The sequence below is a fragment of the Paramisgurnus dabryanus genome, chromosome 15, assembly GCF_030506205.2.
Source record: "Paramisgurnus dabryanus chromosome 15, PD_genome_1.1, whole genome shotgun sequence".
In the NCBI taxonomy this organism is placed as follows: Eukaryota; Metazoa; Chordata; class Actinopteri; order Cypriniformes; family Cobitidae; genus Paramisgurnus; species Paramisgurnus dabryanus.
Window position 1 is genome coordinate 3,236,119 of NC_133351.1, and position 6,188 is coordinate 3,242,306.

A 6,188-nucleotide genomic window follows, 5' to 3' on the forward strand; every position below is an offset into this window, starting at 1 on the left:
GAGAGAAAATCTCCGGCCTTCATCTTCTTTTAATCTCATGAGAAATACTCAAACCATGTCTCCTCATTAGCGGTTAGTGATGTGCATGTTTGTGACAAAGGCACGACTTGAACCCACTCACCTGAAAATAAGGTCGTCTTGGTACAAGTAAATTAAAGCAACATTCAAAGTAGCACAATTTTATCTGAGCATGAAGATCAGATGCTGAACCCTACGGCCTTCATTCAGCATTCAGCAAAGGTTTGGTGTGGAAATTTTCTCATTCATTTCTCTTTTAAGTTTAAGTCAGGTTCAAAGAGAGAGAGATGGGTTTGTTTACCCTGCTCTTATACTGACAATCTACAAAGGTATAAGGAGCATTATTATTTTAAGAGATGTATAGAACAGGAAGTTTTTGAAGAATGACTATGATATTTCTTTCCACTTGGTGGAGATGCTCGTGTTGTTTTTACTTTGTTTAACAGGGTGTTTTTTTCACAAATCTATTGATCATTTTCAGGAACAGATTGTATTCTCTTTCACGTCTCAGACTCATTTGCAAGTCACTTTTCCATCTTCTTGTTAGGAGGTTTTGTCTGTGGAGCCGAAAACTTATTAGAAGAGACAAGAAATGAAGCGTCTGGAATCATAATTCACAGTTACAGCAGGAGAAACATTCATTGTGGAGTTTAACAACTATATTATGTGTCTCCATTGCCTAGCTGTTTATAGTTAATCGATAAGAGTTTCTAAGTGACTTTAAAACTTCAAGGTTGGCTATAACACAGAAATGTAACTCTACTCTTGAGATTTTTTACAATTGCACCTATGTTTGCGATCGATGTCTGTTTATCGGTTAACCAGTCTCCTACAAAAACAACCATGTAGTCATCTGCTCTGTTTTAAAAGTGAGCTGCCTACAGTACATAGGGTGCATATGCATGCTAACCCATATATATGTTGCTTTTTTACATACGTTTTTATATACAATGCATTCGAAACATAAAGTGATAGTTCACCTAAAAATAAAAATTCTGTCATCATTTCCTCACCCTCAAACCTGTATAAATATCTTTGTTCTGCTGTCAAAGAAAGATATTTTAGGCAATGTTTGTAGCCAAGCCTATTTCAAACACCACTGAACTTCATAATATTTTTTCCTTCCTACTATTCAATGGTGCTCCTGTTTCCTGCTTGATTACAAATATTGTCCTTTATAATCTCATTTTTGGGTGAATAAGCCCATTTTAATCACACTCAGGCCATCGTAGGTGTTTATGACTTTCTCCTTTCAGCAAAACATAATCAGATATATTAAGTAATATTCTGTCTCTTTTCAGTTCTATGATATTGTGTCCCATTCTCCAAGCCTTCTACCTGACCTTAACTCTTTCATGAAATTGTACGGCAGTAGATTATAAAGTTTTATTTTTTATATATATATATATATATATATATATATATATATATATATATATATATATATATATATATATATATATATATATATATATATATATATATATATATATATATTATTTTTCTAATTTTATTAAAAACGTGTTTTCTGTACCAAGAAAGTGTCAAAATGAAAACCACTATTTTTTGTTACAAACTTAGCATCTTTAGGTTATAATAACATTAAAAATTCAGTTCCATAATTTGATTTTCAAAGATTTAAAATAAAAACATAATTTTTTTGCAAAATGCAATAAATTCATGACAAGTTTATATTTTCAAAATGCTATAAATCTATTGAATCAATATATAAATGTGGATTCATATTTACCATGTTATATTCATTTAGTAACTAGTGGTATACACTGATGTTTTCTACATGTTTTCGTTTGCAGTCCTTGCACAAATGAATGCACTGCGAATGCTACAGTATTTATTTAATAAAATTGTGCTTGGATATCACAAGTAAACTCTTAGACCTTACGAATGATATGCTGGTTGTTAAGATTTAGACCGTTCTTGTGCAATAGATTAAATGTTTGTAAACAAAGACGCATGGCCCGGTCGGCATAACAGGTTAAAAAAAACTTTTAATGGCATTAATCAAAACCGTTACTTTGTCATATTAAGAACACTGTCATTGCTGCTGTCATCCTTAAATGGCAGCTGTAGGGATATATTAACCCATATATCTTCGAGCTGTAAGATGTTCTATGCACAAGACATTATACACACAAATGACAATGTGTATGGCTGAAGTAGCAAACAATAAATCTTCAAATGCGACGGGACTAGAAATGACCGTAAACAACACGGGAAGCACTCATCTGAATCTGCTTCAGCGTGGTAAATCCTTATTACTAACTTTGTGGTTAGACACGGATGTTACACACAATCAGAACAAATTAAGCGATCTCTAACAAAGTAATAGAGACACACAGTACTAAAATGTTTTATTCACATAAGATTGATGCGCCATTCTGTCCGGATCAAATATTGATGAAACAGCATTGCATTTTAACTGTAGTCTCTCTGCAAATCCAGCATCTACCTGTAGCGTCTACGTGTTTTACTTACATGATTCCTAATGATACACATTCCTAATATCAGATTCCAAGGGAAGTTTATGCAGCGACTGTGTTCTTCCACAACCAGGCACTGTACAATATTTTGCAGTCTTCAATGACATGCTTGTTGCCTGGATCCAGTTTGTGCGAACCAGTGGGCGGGGCTTCCGAAGTAGACGTTAAGTTGAGGCGATGTTTAAAAAATCAACTACAGTACTATATCATAACTAGGTACATTCCAGAAACTGGCGTTTTCTGGGTTTGGTGTCAATAACAATTAATATTTCAGTAACAAGGACGTTTTCACTTCTAAAATGTAAAGATGTCCGTTCATGTACAATATAGACGGTTTCATCGGATGTGCGGTGACGGAACTTTACTTCCGGTTTCTGTTTGTTTAATGACTAGTTGCTAAACTAAACTCTTGAACAAAATACCTTGTCGAAAATAGCAAATGTTTTAGTTTCGTAGGTTGTTTATTATGCTTGTTTTACCAAAAAAACTACTTTAAAATGACTTTGTTGTTATTTATTCTTAGCGGAGTTTATCGGAAGTTACGTGTGTTCCACGAAAGCCACTTGATTATGTGGTTATAATATAACAAAAGATCAAGTTAAAATTGTTTCTTTGTTTCACCGTTTCTTTAATTCTGAGACAGTATTAACTCTTTCACCGCCATTGACGAGATATCTCGTCAATTAAGAGAAAACGCTTCCCCGCCAATGACGAGATTTTCCGTCTTTCCGCAATACCGATATTATCCACCGCCCTTCCGCAACTTTTTAAACCCGGAAGTATTGCCCTATGGCAAGCGGCTGCATGTCCGTGTCTGTTTTAAAGATCACTCTGAATGGGATCTCTGTGAAAAGTCCATCACAAAAATGGAATTATCTCTGCTTTTTGCTCAAAATGTGGTGTTTTTGCAGAAACCTACCCATATTCAAAAGCTGATTACAAAAGAACCACTGAAGGTAGGATGAAACGGGTTTTTTTTTTTTTTTTTGAAAGCAGAGGGTCTGTTCTTTCATTTGGTATATTGTATGTTTATATATTTAAAGAAGAACATTTTCTGGAAGGCATTAAACTTTGGTGAAAATCATGAAAAACGCTGGCGCTGGCTGGCAACTTTTTTTAAAAACGCTGGCGGTGAAAGAGTTAATACATGAATTCTTTGCAGAGATGACAATCCCATAATGCATTGCAACTATAAAATGGTAGATGAAGCGTAGCCTGGCTATCACCAGACCAGTCTCATGTCTTGTGAGACATAAAAACATGTAAGACAAGTAACATGTCTAGCCACTTTGCACTCATCCTGGCTTCGGGACTGCTGAACAGAAGTTGGTATCGACCACATCCTTCTTGCATATGAAATTATTTAACGCCAAAAGTTGCTCTTTTTTTTATAAACTTGCGTTCAAAACTACTTAGGACCCTATCAAAGATACTGCATCGAAAGGTAACTTCACGTCTGCTGTCAAGTTGGATCCATAACAAACAAACTGCTTCGGTGTGTCGCATAGACGTCCTCATGGTCTTGCTGCCCCTGCCCGTTCTGTGATTGGTTCCGTATTTGAGAGGAAAATTTGGTCCATGGTTTCCATGCTACACTTGCAGCGTGAATACATTTGCGAGCAAGGCAGCATGGGGAAACCCAGGATGAAGCGAGAAATTTAATAATAAATATATTTCATTCAGTACAAAAAAGTATATGAGAACTACCTGAGTGTGTAAACTTGTTAAATACACTTACAAGGTTAATTGTTTCTATCTTATCTTATAACAGCCCTCATATGTTTATTTTATAGTCACATCTATAAATGCATCAAAGCAGACTAAAATCTTTCTAAGTACCCCTTTGAATCTACTTACAGTAACTATCCCCTTGAGAAATATAACACCCCACTGCTTTTTAAGCACTGTGTAGGTAGTAAAGAGCCTTACAATATACTGGATCTAGAAACCAATTTGAAGTCAATTTATTTATTTATTATTATCTACAGGGAAGACTTAAGCTAACTGTGGTAAAGTCACAGTAGTAATGTACAACCTCTTGTGACTACTTAAGTACAACCCTTTAAGATCCATAAGAGATTCAGTTGTGGTCAGTGCGTCTTAAACGCTCATCTGGTTGAGGGTGCGCCGCTGTCAGAGGATTACACGGCTGTTTCGCTGTTGAACTCTTGAATGAAGGGGGATTAGAGGGGCTTTAAACGGCAAACTTAATTATAAACAATCTGTTTTCCTGCACTACAAATCCTTATCTATCACCTCTGAAGGCATTCATCCAATGATGGCTTAGCAGCGGCAATAAAATGTGCACACACTTGCACCGCGGGGCTTTAAATGGGATCACCTCCTTAACGATAGTAATATTTTGCATATTTTGATAAATGCATGCTTGAAAATGTCTGCTCTTTGAAAAACGGCATGGTTCCCCAGAAAATATGACATAATATGGGTTTGGAAACAACATGAGGGTGAGTAAATGGGTACGGTTTAATTTTTAAAGATTTTCAAATGAAAAGGGAGTCATGTAGTAAGTGCCTATTGAGTATCACATTCATTGGCTGGATTTATGTAGTGCATGTGTTCATTTATTTCAATAAGAACATGTCTGATGTCTCATTTGCTTCAATTATTCAGTCCTGTGACCTAAAACCCGGTCATCTTGTCATTCGTAAATCTTAACTTGCACCAGGTTGTCAAGTTTTGTCTTTTTCCTGTGTTTGCATTAATCTGCATCAATCCGATCTTGATTAACGTGACCTGCTGCCACAAGATGAGTAGAAGAATCAAGACATTTCCTAATGGTAATTTCACAGGGCCAAAGAGCTTCACGATGAATAAATCTGGAAATTCTCCATCGGTCCACTACAGAGTCTGATGATAACTGTAATTTTTCCGACTGCGCATTGATTGCATGTCAACATGACTTTTCAGCTTCTGGAAGACGAGCGGTAATTCCCGCACAAAGTGTTACGGAGAAAATGAATCAGCGTGTTTTATCCTGGTTCTCGTAAGGCTGGCACATTATGTGGGATTAATTTTGATTTGTGAGAAGCAAGTGAACGTGACTTAGATTGATGCCTTCTAGGGGAAATGGATCTTCAAGCGGGTTCTAATGAAGACAGATGAACAATCTGTCCTGATGGGGGCTGGTGAGGGATCACGACGCATTAGGATGTGAATGATGGCCCAATGATCACAGGGTACCGATAGTGTTTCCATCAGAGGTTCGCCGCATTAACTCAAATTTGGTAAGCGAGTAAGGCCTTGTAATGGTTCAACAGAATCAGGGGTTTTAGGCACGTTTTAAGGGGTTCCTCATTAGAGCTTAAATTTGTAACAGACTGTAATTGCAGTCCAGAAGACTAAAGGCACAAACAATTCTTTTTTCCATTTAAAGTGTAATTTCTGCATTTCTAGCACTGCCAAACAGATATGAAAGTGATAGTCTTGCTCCAATGTCTCACCGTGTTGTTGTTGCTTTGGATGAAATGCTCTGATGCTCGCCAAGCATTTTAATAAAGATGCAGAGATTTTTTGGAAATCAATTCAGTTGAGCGGTTATTGAACTTTGAAAATACTACATAGTGCATTTCAGCTTTAAACCCAGGCCTTAAAGCAAATATTTTTTTATACCGGCCCAGTCTGGCCTGTGGTTCACTTGCCCTGCCAAAA